Here is a 16,092-nt window from a genome sequence, read left to right on the forward strand (position 1 = left end):
CTATATAATGTTTTAAAAAGATACATATGAAACAAGGACTAGAAAAATTAAAATAAAAGGATGTAAAATAATGTACCATGTAGGCCCTAACCAAATGGATACTGTTACAGCTAAATTATTATCAGACAAAATAGATAAACTTTAAGTAAAAAATAACAAAATACTAGCGCATCACAACAATTATAGAGGTTCAATTCTCAGGATGGCAAAACATTTCTAAATTTATAGTCACTTATTAACATGGCCTCTTAATATATAAATAAAGTAAATTTTCTGTAAGCACTGATGTTAAAATGGTTGGGAAAGACTGATTTACAGTAAGTATCATGATGGTAAGTGTGCTCTGGAGAAAAATAAACCTGGGTGAGGATGACAGAGAAACAGCAAGTGCACAGGCCCTGAGGTGGGCCAGTGTGACTGGAGCTCAGTGAATGAGGTAAAAGTGGTAGAAGATGAAGTCAGAGCCAGGCTAGAGCCATGGCATCTATGGCCTGATAGGATGTGGTAAGGAGGGAGCACGGGAAACCAGTGGAAGGGTTTAAGCAGAGAAGGATCATGACTGGATTCATTTTAGAAAGTCACTATGGCAGCTGTGTACAGAATGAACTAGGTTGGGGTAAGACAGGAAACAGAGAGGCAAGTCAGGTGGTTCCTGCTGTAGGCCAGGGGAAACAGGGTGGTGGCTTGGACTGGGGGCTGCAGAGACATAAAGAAGTGGACGGATGTGAGACATATTTGGAAGTGGAATCTACAGATTCTGCTCATGGACTGGATGGCAGGAGTGTGAGATAAGGTCAGGGAAGAAATTGAGGTTTACTACCAGGTTTGGGCTTCAGCGATGGAATGGATGGCCATAGCATGTATCACAATGAGAAAGACCAGAAGAAAGACAGGTTTGAAAGGGGAAATCAAGCATTCTGTTTAGGACCTATTAAGTTGAGGAGCCTAGCTGACATCCAAATGGGGATAGCCAACACATTGTGTTTGTTGACTGAGTAAATGAACTCAACCATCCCAGTGGGGGAGACACACTCCATAGTAGAGTATGGTACTGAGCTTTAGACAACTCTGCCGAAAGAGCTTAGGTGGAGAAATCAGTTTCCCTGGACCTTCCACCAGCTGGTTCTTGATGTGTCATCATCTGGGCTCCCACACTGGCCTCATGTCTGTCCTCTCTCCTCCATGGCCACTTTGCAAATACTTGGAGACAGGGGTCACGTCCCTCACCTCCTGGCCCCACATTGTCTCTTCGACTGCCCACACAGCACTGGGTCCCTTTCTCTTCTCTCACAGGGCATTTTCTAGGTCCCTCACTATCCTATCCTGATCTTTATTTCCTGAACCTCTCTCAGTTTGAAAACTTCCATCATCAGATGGGCCTGGCTGAATATAGAAAGGCTCCTCCTTTATGTTTAAACAAATCAACATTTACTGTTTATACACATCCCTATTGCTTTTGTCACATCCCTACCATCTGTGGCTTGAACAGTGTCACCAGCAACACCAATAACAACCATCCCCTACCAGGCTATTCTGGCACTATGCCAGTCCTTGTACATACACTATTTCATTGACTCCTTATAACCTTGTGGGGTAAACTCATCATCCCCATCTTAGAGGTGAGTAAACTGAGGCTGAGGGTCACAGCTGGAATTCAAGCCCAGAACAAACTGACATATGAGCCCCCGATCTTCACACTCCATCCCTTTGGTTCTAACATTTATGTATATTTTCTTTCAGGACTTTTAAAACACATCTCATTCCCCATACTGGCCAGCTGCCAAAATAAAAATAAAAATAAAACACATCTCAAAGCTGAGGAGACCAGGGGCTGAAATCTTCCCCTCAGATGCAAGGGACTCTCACTAAACTGTCCAGTGATGAGTGATTTCTGGTCAAGTTTCTGGAAGGACAAGGGAAGGGAACTGGGGAAGAACAGGTAGTAATTCGAAGAGGACTGTCATTTTGTTACCTTATTAGGCTCTTGGGTCCCAAAGGCATAGAAACGAACAAGGCACCCACTAGTAAAGCAAGCAATGCATTATTTTTTTTTTTTCCTTTTTGTCTTTTTTCGTGACCGGCAACGGATTGCAACCCTCAGTGTCACGCCCATACCGGACCGGGACCGGCAACGGGATCACGCAACCCTCGGTGTTGCACCCGCACCTCGCTCAGCCAGTGAGTGGCCGGTCTGCATGTGGGATCCGAACCCTCGGCGGGAGCGCTGCCGCGCTTCCCAAGCGGCACACTATAGCAGTGTGCCACTGGGCCGGCCCAAGCAATGCATTATTAAAAGAGGTCGACTTATGCATAAGTGGGGCAGCTAAAGAGAAGCTAGCTCCTCGAGGGGAGCTCTTCAGGGTCCTTTACAGGGCAAGGGGTTACGGGGTGCAGGCCAGTGTCATCAGTCTGCACCTTTGGAGGTGGTCCATTCTGTTCTTCCTGGGCATGTGCTCAGTTAGGGCTTTCGTCCTTGAGCCTGCTCAGGAGGTCCAAGATGGTGGTGGTGTTCATTTTCATCACCCCAGGAGTTTCATTGTAGTAGTCACCTTGAAGCTTTGTGTGCATGCGGGAACTCCTAAAGGTTAATCTGTAACAATTTTTACAATTACAGGAAAAGAAAGAATAGGTGAATAATAAGTTTTAAACAAAGCTAACAGTTATACTGTAACAAACCTTGGGGAGGGGTTTTGCAACTCAGTGACTACCTGTTCCCTTCTTACCTCAGTTTATTTTATCAGGGTGGGTCATGAGGTAATCATGCACTTTGGGGGTCTCATGACTGAGGAGTGGAAAAGTAACAAAGTGTCCTCTGCAGGGAAAATGGAGTCAGTTTGGTTCACAGGCCTAGCCCTATTCTGTCTCAATTTCTCATGCTGGGGAGTGGCCCAAGCCAGTGCAATTTCAGAGGAAGTACCTGGAAGGAACCAGTCTGGGTAGAATGGACAGGCTGAATCTCCAGGGGCACCAAGTCTCTGCATTTGAACTCTCTGATTCCTGGAAGGGCAGCAGATGAACCAAATAGGTCCACAAAGAGCAGAAGCACAGCTGGGGGGGATGGGGAGCGAGGACCTGGGAACCACTGCTCTCCCACAGCACATTCTCCTGCAGGGGCCCTTTGCAGGGGGTTGTTAATAACGTGTTGCTGCGATGCTTGTCAAGGCATGAGAAAGCAGGACCAGGAACAGCAGGACAGTAATGAGAGAGGAACGCCTCCCACCAGTTGGGAGCCGAGCCACCCTGACTGGGCTCCTGCTCCTGGTATCAGAAGACCTCACTCTGACGCAGCCATTCTCAGTTTCAATGGAGTGACAGGCCTCAGGGACATCCAGGTGTGGATTAGATGTAACCGGCCCTTTCCCCCATGCTTGCCTCCCCCAACTACTAAAGGGCATGATTTTATGGTTATTCTAATTTGAATTTTTTTTTTTCCCGTCTTTTTTCGTGACCTGCAACGGATCGCAACCCTCAGTGTCGCGCCCATACCGGACCGGGACCAGCAACGGGATCGCAACCCTCAGTGTTGCTCCCGCACCTCGCTCAGCCAGTGAGCGGCTGGTCTGTATGTGGGATCCGAACCCTTGGTGGGAGCGCCACCGGGCCGGCCCCTCTAATTTGAATTTTTATTGTTTTTTTTTTTTTTTAAAGATGACCAGTAAGGGGCTCTTAACCCTTGACTTGGTGTTTTCAGCACCACGCTCTCCCAAGTGAGCTAACCGGCCATCCCTCCGAACCCACGGTCTTGGTGTTATCAGCACCACACTCTCCCGAGTGAGCCACGGGCCGGCCCTTTATTGAGTTTTTTAAAAAACTTTTTACTGAAGTATAACATACACACAGAAAAGTGTCCAAAGCATAAGTATACCTGAGTATACAGCTCCATGAATTATCACAGACTGAATGCACCCATCTGACCAGCCCCCAGGACAAGCTCCTGTACACACTGCTCTCATACATGGCTGGTGGGAATGTCAACTGGTAAGGCTTTTGTGGAGGTTTGCAACTGCTACCCGAATGACAAATCCACATAGCTTCTGACTCAATTAGCTCCTCACACATGTGTGAAATGATGTATGTACAAAGTTTTTCTTTGTGGCACTGGTTATTAAAATGCAAGACTGGAAAGGATTTAAATTTCCATCAGTAGGGGACTGGGTAAATAAATTATGGTGTGTCCCCATAGTGGAATACATGCAGCAGACCTTTAAAAAAAAAAAGAGGAAACTCTTTAGGGATCAATATTGACAACCTCCAAGATATTTTATTTTATTTATTTTTTGTTTTGTTTTGTTTTAGTGGCTGGCTGGCGTGGTCGAAGATATTTTACAAGTAACAAAAACAAACTGCAGAAGTCCTGCCTACAGTGTGCTGCTGTCTGTATACAAAAGGCATGCAGGCTGAGCAGATACACCTGTTTGCTCTGGAAGGACAAACAGAAGTTAGTAACATTGGTTCCTACAGAAAAAAAGGAACTAGGGGACTGGGAGATGACATTTTACTATATACCGTTTGACACCTTTTGGATTTTAAATTGTACAAATATATTATCTAGTGCAAAAATTAATAAATTAATTTTTAAAAAAGTAAGGCAAAAATAGTACATGTTCATAAAGAAAAAGTTGGAAAATAATCATAGCTTTTAAAAACCACCCAGAGGGCCGGCCCGTGGCTCACTTGGGAGAGCATGGTGCTGACAGCACCAAGTCAAGGGTTAAGATCCCCTTACCAGTCATCTTTTTTTAAAAAAATTAAATTAAAATTAAAATAAGATAAAAACCACCCAGAGTTCTTTATCAGGACTAGGGTGATAGTTACATGATTCTATCCATTTGCTGAAACTAACAGAACTGTACCACCACAAAGAATGAATTTTATTATGTGTAAAATTTTTAAATAATGGTAGTATTGGATTATGACCCATAGAATGAAATAAATATCCATGAGTCCATAAGAATATAAGCAAGTGATTGAATAAATAAGCAAATGAGGGAGACTGGACAGCCCTTCCTCAGAGAAGTATTTTAATTAATAAATGTAGAAAGAATGAGAGAAATAGAAAAATCACCATCACAACAACAGCAGAGTTAAAATTGCTGCAGGCAAGATCCATCAATGGATGCAAAACAGTGGGCGAAAGTTTGAGGAGAAAGAAGATTTGCATAATCTCAATCTATCTCCCTGTGGTATCCCCTGCCCCCAACCCAAGATATTTATTAATCAAAAAGGGAAAAGTAATATTGCAGTGGAGAAACCTGGCAGACACCAACCTAACCAAGGTATTAAGGTGGCCACCACCAGTAGTAAAATATATTATGTTGTAGCCTGTAGTGGACTGAATTATGTGCCCCCCAAACTCACTGAAGCTTGAATTGTGTCCCCCAAGTTTATGTATTAGAATCTTAGCCCCCACTGTGACTGTTAAGGTGGGAAATCCAATTATGGTAATTGAAAGGTGGACCCTTAAAGAGGTGATTGGATTATAGGACCGTGCAGTAATGAATGGATTAAAAATAATGGTCATGGGGAATGGTTCTGAGGACTTTAAAAGAAGAGGTGAGTCTGTCTTTCTTGCTCTCTCTGCTTCCACCACCTTGCAATGTGAGACCCCTGGGTCACTGTCACCACCACCAGATGGACTATGGATTTCCTAGCCTCAGAAACTGTAAGCAATAAATGTTGTTTTCTCTATAAATCATCCAGTTCCAGGTATTCTTTTATAGCAACAAAAACAGACTAATACCAGAGAAGTGGGGTGTTGCTTATAACAAATAGTGGAAAATGTGGAAGCGGCTTTGGAGCTGGGTGTTAGGCAAAGGTTGGAGGAGTTTGGAGGACTCAGAAGACAAAAAGATGAGGGAAAGTTTGGAATGTCTTAGTGACTGGTTACGTGGTGGTGAGCAGAACGCTGATAGAAATACGGACTGTAAAGACCATTCTAAGGAGGTCTCAGATAGAAATCAGAAGGAGTTTATTGGAAACTGGGACAAAGATCACCCTTGCCATGAACTGGCAAGGAATTTGGCTGCATCATGTCCCTACCCTAGGGCTTTGTGGAAGTTGAAACTTAGGAGCTGTGAACCAGAGTATCTGGCAGAAGAAATTTCCAAGCAGCAGAACATTAAGGAAGCTGCATGGCTACTTGCAATAGCCTACACTGAGTTATGGCAGCAAAAGACATAACATAAAGCCAGAATTTAAAAGGGAAGCAGAGCGTAAAGATTTGGAAAATTTGCAACCTGGCCATGTGGTAGAGAAGTAGAGAGCATGCAGTGGTGCCACCCAGCGACCATTAGTTAAGAAGATCAGTACAAAGGAAAGGAATCATCAAGAGGATAAAAAAAATAAAAACTCTCCCATTTCAGGCCCAAAGGCCTAGGGAGACAAAATGGTCTTGGGGAACAGGCCTGAGGTGCCCTCCACGGGCTCAATGCCTGGGGCCACTTCAAGAAGCTGCTTCCAGCACCCCAGCTGCTTTGGCTGCTCCAGCCATGGTTAACTTGGCCCCAGGTGTGGCTGGATGTGCAGCTTTGGAAGATATAAGCTGGAAGTCTTGGCAGCATTCACGTGGTATTAGGTCTACAGGCTCACAGAATGCCAGAGCTGTGAAGGCTTGCGAGCCTCCACCAAGATTTCAAAGGATTTATGGAAAAGTCTGGGGGCCCAGGAAAAGATCTGTCACAGGGCAGAGTCACTGCACACAGAGCAATGCCAAGTGGAAATGTGGGGTCAGAGTTGCAATGCAGAAACCCCATCAGTGCCATGTCTGGTGGAGCTGTGAGAGGGGGACTATCATGGAGACCATAGACCTGTGGAGCTACCAGAGTGGAATGCCAGCCTGGGAGAGCTAAAGCATCACCTGAGACCAGAAAAGCCATAGAAGCGGAGCTGCCTGAGGATATGGGGACCTAACCCAACCAGCGTGCAGATGATGTTGAACATGGAGTCAAGTTACCTGATTCACCAGCTTTGAGATTTAATGCCTGCCCTGCTGGGTTTTGGACTGGTTTGGTACCTGTTTCTCCTTTCTTTTGGCCTATTTCTCCCTTTTGGAACGGGAGTATATACCTTATGTTTGTCCCACCAGTGTATCTTGGAAGTAAATAACTTGTATTGATTTCACAGATAGGTCTTTGAACTTTGGACTTCTGAGTTGAAACAAGTTAAGATTTGGGGGATGAAATGAATGTATTTGCATGTGAAAAGACATGAGTTTGGGGAGGCCAGGGGCAGAACGTAGTGGACTGAATTATGTCCCCCCAAACTCATTGAAGCTTGAATTGTGTCTCCCAAGTTTTATGTATTAGAAACATAGCCCCCACTGGGGGAAATCCTATTATGGTAATTGAAAAGTGGAGCCTTAAAGAGCTGACTGGATTATAGGACCGTGCAGTAGTGAATGAATTAAAAAAAGGGGTCAGGGGCACGGTTCTGAGGGCTTTAAAAAGAGAAGGAGAGTCTGTCTTTCTCTCTCTGCTCTTTCTGCTTCCATCATCCTGCAATGTGAGACCCCTGGGTCACTGTAACCACCACCAGATGGACTTTGGACTTCCCAGCCTCAGAAAATGTAAGCAATAAATTTCGTTTTCTTCATAAATCACCCAGCTTGAGGTATTTTGTTATAAGCAACATAAATGGACTAATATGTAGTCCTGATGTGCACTGAGGGGCACATCTCTGAGGCATTCTTCACCACACTGCACACCCTCAGACGAACCCATGTTGAGTGGTGGTCTACAAAATACCTGACCAGTACTCCTCAAAAAGTGAGGTCGCAAAAGACAAGGAAAGACTGTGGAACCATCAGGGACTAGAGGAGACTAAGGAAACACATGAAGTAAATGCAAATGTGGGATGCAGGGTTGGATCCTGAACCAGAAAATGTACTTTAGTGGAAAAACTGGTCAAACTCAAATAAAGCCCAGGTGTTTTTTTTTTTTTTTTGGCAGCTGGCCAGTATGGGTATCTGAACCCTTGACCTTGGCATTAATAGCACCACATGGTGTTTATAGTATTGTACTGATGTTAACTTCTTCCTTTTGATCACTGTACTATGGTTATATAAGATGCTAACACTGGGCGAGGTTGAGTGAAGGTTATAAGGGAACTCTACTATTTTTGCAACTTTTCTCTAAATCTGAAACAACACACAAAAAATCACCAAGCCATTGATTGTTAACATTCCTGGCATATTTTCCTCCTGGCCGTTGTCTCGCACAGGGTATCGTTTTATGCTCCACCTATGGATTCTACTCCACAATGAGGTTTCAGAGACATCACTACATTTAAATATCATGACAGGCATCATCGCTCTCATTTCATCAGTAAAGAAATTAAGGCATGGAGCAGGTCAATAAAGGCCAGGACTGAATGTGAATGCAGTCCCCTGATACCAAAGTCTAGACTCTCACTTAACACTCAGTTCTTTAAGAGTAAGTTCATACTAAGTTCATACACTTGTTCGTGCATGCATTCATTCAAGCATGCCAAGTGCCTTCTGGGTGCCAGCCCTTTGACAGACCAGGGGGCAGAGAGTCTAAAAGGCTATGGCCCCACCATCAACCAGCTTCCATTCTAAAGGTTTTACATATGCAGCGCGGGGGCCCAGCACACAACCTGGCGCAGCATGGCTGGATGGGACAAGGTGATGTGTCCCTTTAAGAAAAGACTCACTGCTCAGCTGCAAGGAGTGTGCTGGCTGACACTGACTGGTTGTTAGCACTTTCAGGGTCCATCTCAGCTTTCAGATTGAGGTCACACTTCTCTGGTGGACAGTAACTGAGCAAGGCAGTGGTATAAGGACCTCTTCCACCTAACAGAGAACTCCTCTAACAGGCAGTTAGATCTGGAGCTCCTTGCTGGGCAAGTGTCAAGTCTGCTTCGTGGTTTGGTGGCGCCCTTTGCCCAATCCCACTTCCTTCCCTTTTGCACTCCTAACTCCATCTCAGCATCTGCTTCCCAGAGGACCAACCTGCAACAAGGCGTTCAGTAAGTGAGTGTGAACTTCCCATCAGTTCATGTGGGTGGCCTCACCTAGAGACAATGATAACTGTCCACTCTGGGGTCCTCTTTGTCTCCCTCAGCCTGGTAAGCCCCCAAGGGGCTGAAGGGTGTGGACGGAGTAAGAGGCTGCTCCAGGGCCTGCACTCCCTGCCTGGTCTTTCTACGTGGCACACACAATCCTCTGTCCATCCAGCTATCAGACCTGTGGAGAGTGTGACAAACTCATGCTTCAAGGACCTTGAGGACCATGTGAGGATCTGTGTATGCCCTGGCTCTCAGAGGAGGTGGAGGAAGCTGCTGCTCTGGTAGGTTTGGAGGGGCGTGGAGTGCCAGGTGGGTGAGGGTGTATGCATGCCTGTCTGGCTCGCCTGGGTGTGGCTTGATGAATGTTTGGGTACAGGTGGCAACTGTCACATGGCCTGGCTGCGGGCTTGGGACGGAAGCCAGTTAGGCGGGCTGTCAGGCACATCTACTGATTGCATTAAGGAAGTGGAATAGAGCAGGAGCCCAGGGAAACCTGTGCCTTGGCAGAAGATACTGGGGAGAGAGGGCTGATTTTCAAAGGACTTTCAAGGCCTGTGGCGCTTCATGGAGCTAGGGTCCAGGGCAGGGAGGGCTATGCCCCTGGTTTGGATGACTGGCTGGAATAGACAGATGGAAGAGGGGGTGAGGGGCTCACTGGGTGGACACCTAAGTGAGGGGGTCATGGGTGGCCAGGAGCTGAGACTCCCAAGACCAGGACCTAATGGGTCAGGCCTGTGGTTCCTATATGCCATGGAGAAGTGTCTCCTCAGCCTCAATTTTGTATCTGTGAAATCATCCCCTCTCAAATAAATGCATAATTATTACAATTTAAAATGTTCATCTATGCTGAAATATTTATGGATGAAATATCATAATGTCTGGAATTTACTTTAAAATAACCTGGGAGCAGGGGAGGGTTTATATGGAGGTAGATAAAATCAGACCCAGCCTCTGGGCTAGCCGGTTAGCTCAGCTGGTTACAGTGCAGCCTTATAGTCCCAAGATCACAGGATCGGATCCCTGCACCAACCAGCCACCAAAACAAAACAAAAATAAATAAAATCAACCTCTAGTGGTTAACTGTTAAAGGCAGGTGATGGGTACATACAAATTTCTTTTATTCTCTTCTCTCTACCATTAGGTATATTTGAAAATTTCTATATTTAAGCTTTAAAAGTAATCTAGGTAAAGTCCTTGTTAAAAAGAAAAAAATGACTGCCCCACTACCAGCACTTTTTGGACAACACTGTAATATCACAATCCAAGCTCATTTCATTCCACAGTTTTTATTTCCTTCTTTTTAAAAACATTTTTAATTGTGATAAAATACACATAACATAAAACTTATCATCTTAACCACCTTTAAGTGTGCAGCTGAGTGTTGTTAAGCACATTCACGTTGTGCAGCCCCCTCCAGAACTCTTTTCATTTTGCCGTGATACAGTTTTGCAGTGATTTCCCCAGGCTTCTCCCACCTGCCCCCGATGCCCCAACTCCCCACCCCTGGCCAAAAATAATTGCAGCTGAGTTCCAGAGCAAGGAACCCTGTTAGCAGCCAGAGTAGCAGCTCGCCCTGGACTTGACGACTATGGGGCTGGTCCAGGTTTGTGGTGACCAGCTGAGCTTTTTGGACTTCTGGGGCACGTTTCATGCTGGAGTCCTGGCTGGCTCCTGCAGGTCTGAGCTCTCTGCTCCAGGGCAGGCACCTGAGCAAGTCCTGGCAGGTTCCAGGTTTCATCCCCGCCTCCTGCCTGGGGCTGCCCTGGTCACCCCTGAGAGGGAGGGCCGAGGGTAGGGGGGGCAGGAGAGGTAAACAAAAGATCCTCCCCAGCTCTTGTGACTCAGGGAGGGTAGTCCAGGTCCTGGAGTCCACTTTGACCCCAGGGTGTGAGGGCAGGGGAACCCAGGTGCAGGGTCCTACTGCCGTGGCCACAAGAGTCACAATACTCCCTCCATGACACAGCTCTCAGGTTTAGAACAATTTTGAAGTAATTGGCAGAAGCTAGGGTAGGCAGCAGGAGCTACCTGTTAGCCTGCTCTTTGCAAGGTCTGAAATCTTTGGATGCTGCCTCTCTAGGAATACACAGCTCTCCTCCCTTAGGCTGAAGCCTTGCCCAGCTCTAGGGGGTCAAGAGAGGACAAGGGAAGGTAAAGAGTGAAGGGCAGGCAGGGAACAAGTAGCTGTCAAGTCCCTGTATGGGACGTTTCTTTACCTGGGTTATGCCATTTAATCTTCCCAGAGATTCTGCCTGTTTTACAAATGAAGAATCCAAGGCTCAGAAAGGTCACCAGGAAGTTACAGACCTGGGACTGAGAATCAGGGCTGCCTTTCTTCATTCTCTTCCTGGTTAGAAAACAGCCATGAACTTGCATTCTCACAGATGGTGGGTTGGAGCTGAGCATGGCCATCTAGGAAAAGGATAGGGGAGTCTGGACATGGACTGGACTCTATGCACTCAGGGCTCACTGTCTCCTGGGGGGACAGACAGGTGACCCACAAATAATGATCCACTGTGACAAGTGCCAGTGCAGTGAAGAAACTGAAAAAGCCCAGAGCAGCAATAGAGGATGGAGTGATTAATTTTGTCTTGAGGTTCATGTCCCACCTGCGGTACCAAAAAAAATAATAATTTGCCTTGAGGGTGGGAGAAGGGGCCTTGCAGACAGTGGGGGCTTTTGATGGATTGTCCCAACAACCAGACTTTACAGATGAGGACACAGAGGCAGTCCCCAGAGCGAGGCAGATGGTTGAGCCTGAAGACGTCGCAGGACTAGTCTTGAAGCTGGGACTCCAACTCTCAGGCAGAGGAGAGTGGGGACAGAATGCACGAGCTAGAAGGCTCCTTCTGGGGCAAAGCAGGGGAAAGCTGGGTGGTAGGGAACCCAGGCAGGCTGTTGCAATAGTCAAGAAGAAAGGTGATGAGGCCAGAGGTGGTGGCCAGAGAGACGGGGGAAATTCCTACTCACCGTGGGTGGCTCCAGGATTTCAGTCCTGGCCACTCACAAACAGCTTGGATGCATGTACTATGCAGAACAGGAAAACAGACCCATGACAATGAGCATGCATGCTGGACATGGGCAGCACACCGCCCTCCCAGCCACTTCAAGAAAGGCTCCATGCCAAGCACTTTGTCCTTCTGACAAACTTTCCCTGTACAGAGAAGGGAGAAGGACCAACTAACATTTACAGACACCTACCATGTGCTGGGTGCTTTATGGATGCTAGTTCACTTCATCCTCCCATCCAAATTGTGTTCCCCTTTTGGAGATGAGGAAACAGGCTCAGAGAGAGAAATTGAATTGTCCGAGGTCAGCCGATTCAGGAAGTGGGTGCATCCAGGGAGCTTGGTTTCACTTCCCCTGGCTCGGGGCCCTAAGTGCCTCGCCCCTTGGCATCTGGGCAGCATGGCTTCCATGCCAACTCCTCACGAATGTCAAGTCTGGGGGCAAGCAGCCCCAGGCAGGGGTGCCCTGAAAGCCCAGGAGGGTGAGTAGAATTCACTGAATACAAGCTCCACCCCTGCAGGAGGCTGCCTCTCCAGGGCTGTTCAGGCAAGTGTGGGGACAAAGGAAAGAGGCCTGGCTTCCTGCTGACTTCGGACTCCCACCTCTGTGTAGCCCCCCTTCTTTTCTCAAAGGCCTCAGAAAGGCAGATGGAAGTCTAAGGCCAAGAGGACAAGGGTGAGAACACGAGGTAGCCTGCATGGTGAGAAGGAGTGAGGTTGGACAGAGACCTGTTGTAGTCCATTTCTGTTGCTCATAACAAAATACTTGGAACTGGGTACTTTATAAAGAAAACAAAATTTATTGCTTACAGTTTCAGAGGCTGGGAAGTCCACAGTCCAGGGAACAAATCTGGTGAGGGTCTTGGTGGTGACAGTGACCCAGGGATCTCACATGGCGGAAAATGGCAGAGCAGAGAGAGACTAACCTCTTCATTCACTCTCCTTTTAAAGCCCTCCAAACCACGCTGTGCCCACCATTTTTAATCCATTTACTTTGGCATGGCCCTATAATCTAATCACCTCTTCAAGGCCCCACCTTTCAATTACCATAATAGTATTTTCCACCCTCATAACACTCTCTCCCCTGGGGCAGCTGGTCCCCTCGGCCTTGCCCTCCCAATCCAGGCAACCAGGGAGACCTCAAAGGGCTCTAAGAAACCAGGTAGGAAGGAGTATCTGCCAGGCCAGCTCCCTAACCTCTGGAAGGGAGGGTGCTCTTTGCAGCCTGGAGCCCACAGCCTGCGCAGAAGGTGGGGACACATAGCCTGGTGTAGGTCAAGGGGCTGGAGGCCTGAGCTTTGTTTCCTTGAATGACATCTTACTAGAAGGGTGTAGCCAGGCTGCAGTCTACCCCTGTCCTAGCCCACTCAGCTCTACATCCCAGCCTCCCACCTGCAGCTGCTCTTCTCTGGGTGTTCAGTCACTTTCTCAGTGTTCCATTCAGTCAGAACCTTCCCAGGAAAAGAAGGAAGGCAGGCTTGTGGCTCCTGAATCTGAATTTCATCAAAACTTATCATTGACCCCCCCCCCTTATGCAATTTCATGCCAAGTCAATTCCGCTTTCAAACCATATCATGAATGACCCCCATCTTGTCTTCCCCCAACTGTCCCTGCCCTCCTTGACCTCATTTCTTTCCCTGAGATGCCTATAACCCAGTCTCCCTCCCTCAACACCTCAGAGGACCCCATAACCTGTTCCAAGAGGCTTTTCTGGGTCTGCTGCAATGTGTCACCTTTGATTCTTCTCTCCCACTACTTCTCCCACCCCCAGGGTTTCGGTCTCACTAGTAAGCTTGTCTTTACCTAAACACACCCTGCCTTCTCCAGCCCTTGGCTTTGACTCCATGTGAAGCACCCTCCTCAGTGGAAATACTGCACAAGTACCATCCTTCAAGTACCATCTCAAAAGCCACTTCTTCAGTAAAGGCTTTCCTCAGGTCCCCAAAAAGGTCCAATTTGTCCTTGCTCTGAAACTTTATCTGTCCTAATGAATGAACTTTACCAGACTGGGGGCTCCTCAAATGCTGAGACCCAGAGTAGCTATTAATGCGTTTTCCTAAATAGTTAAAAGAGTTGTGAGTTCCAAATAAGTGCCTTGTGCTAACTTAAGATAGAGGAACTTTGGTCAAGGGAATTTGCGTCATGAACTTGGCAGGCCTAAGCAGGATATATCCAATTGATGTGAGAGCCCTAAGCCTTAACTAATCACACCTTTTTGAGATACTACCTTCTGGACTTGGGAGGACTTGACTGCAACTCTTGAATAAGGACACATCAATCACAACAGACCTCGGACACTACATCACTGAACAGCCAGAAGAGTACTTAAACAGCAGCATGACTGACTTACTTCACTGCATCTGTCAGCTGTGGCAGGTTGCTGGCCAGTTGGTTGGATCCTTGGTCCAGTGCAGGGGAACAGATTGTAATTGACATTTCTTGGTGTGGGCTACTCTCACACAGAGGTGGAAGCCAGTCTTGTTGAAGCCCACAGGACCTTTAGCCCATGAGAGTAAGGACCCTTGAGCGTTGCCTCTGCCGCACTGAGGAGGGACCCAGATGTATGCTGCTTTCAAGCCATGTAATTGCACTCCATCAGAGGTATCCAGATCCTGGTGGCTGTGAGCAAGAAAAGAACTTTGTGCTGGACATGTAAGATTTCTGACTTGTTCCTAACAGGATAAAGAATAGGCGTTGTGTACAGTATGCCCTTAAGGGATCATTTAGTTTAGGTTAGAAGTAGGCTAAGACATAGAGTAAATAAAAGTGAAAGTGTGTTATATGTGACATGTTTTGATCAATAAACCATGTGATTCGAGCATCCAACATCTTGGTCTCGAGAGGTCCTTGCCTACCAATAAAGATCTGCGTGCAACACAAGTCCTCTGAAGTCTGACACTTTCATTGTTAGGAAATTGGTAAGAATAGCATAGAAGGCAAGGGGTTGCAAACTAGTGGCCCATGAGCCAAATTTGGTCCATAGATGACGTGATTTTTTTTAACTGAGGTAAAATTTGCATAACTTAAAATTAGCCATTTTAAAGCTTACAATTCAATAGCATTTAGTACACTCAATGTTGTGCAACCACCATCTCTATCTGGTTCCAAAACATTTTCCTTATCCCAAAAGGAAATTCCATACCCATCAAGCAATCACTCCTCATTTCTCCCTCCCCACAGCCTCTGGCACTAATCTGCTTTCTGTTTGAACGGATTTACCTATTTTCATACACGTGGAACCATATCACTTGTGGCATTTGTGTCTGGTTTCTTTCACATAGCATAATAGAGGTTCATCTACATTGGAGCATGTATTAGCACTTCATTCCTTTTTATGGCTGAATAATATTCCATTGTGTGGATATACCCCATTTTGTTTATCCGTTCATTAGTCTTGGACAATGTCAGCTGTTTGCATTTTTTGGCTATTGTGAACAGTACCGCTGCGAACACTGATATATAAGTACTTGTTTGAGTACGTTTTCAGTCCTTTTGAGTACATACCTAGGAGTGGCATTGCTGGGTCATATGGTAACTCTTTAACTTTTTGAAGAAGAAACTTTAACTTTCTGAGTTTGAATGCCTTTGGGTGTCCACCTCTGCCTGTTTTCATCTCTTCCTATTGTCTGACATCCAGCCCGTTGACTCATTTACATTATTTGTCTGGCCCCGAAGGCATCTTAATTTGCTACCCCTAGAAGGCTCTGAAGGCGAAAAAACAAAAAACTAAAGCAAAACAAAACCCCCCCAACAAAACCTTAGTGCGCAATTCAGTCTCTAACTAGGCAGAGACCTCAGGTAAATCTCTTCACCTCTCAGAGTACTGCTTTGGCTCAGCATCAAAAGGGGAAAATAATGCTTACCTGACAGGAGGCGGCGAGGATCCGGGAGGCGAAGGACCAAACGCGCCTCTCTTCAGAAGCTGTTTAGTTCTGGAAACAGACAGGCGGGCGAGGCCCGGAGGAGGAGCAGGAGGAGCGGGCGGGCTGTGCGCCCTCTGGGGCCCTCGGTCGCGCTCGGGGCTGCGGCCGCGCCGGGGTCCGAGCCAGTGCGCACAGGGCTG

The 16,092-nt window shown here is 46.7% G+C and overlaps 1 long non-coding RNA gene across 1 annotated transcript; it reads right to left on the bottom strand.

Annotated features, from left to right (window-relative positions):
- Positions 1-2,227: 2,227 nt before the first annotated feature.
- Positions 2,228-15,721, bottom strand: LOC103589033. Its single transcript, XR_550357.1, has 3 exons — positions 15,534-15,721; positions 14,380-14,648; positions 2,228-2,590 (listed from the first exon to the last, which is right to left on the bottom strand). It is a non-coding gene; the product is annotated as an uncharacterized LOC103589033 (long non-coding RNA).
- Positions 15,722-16,092: the final 371 nt, after the last annotated feature.

The sequence above is a fragment of the Galeopterus variegatus genome, unplaced genomic scaffold (assembly GCF_000696425.1).
Source record: "Galeopterus variegatus unplaced genomic scaffold, G_variegatus-3.0.2 Scaffold641, whole genome shotgun sequence".
Lineage (NCBI taxonomy): Eukaryota > Metazoa > Chordata > Mammalia > Dermoptera > Cynocephalidae > Galeopterus > Galeopterus variegatus.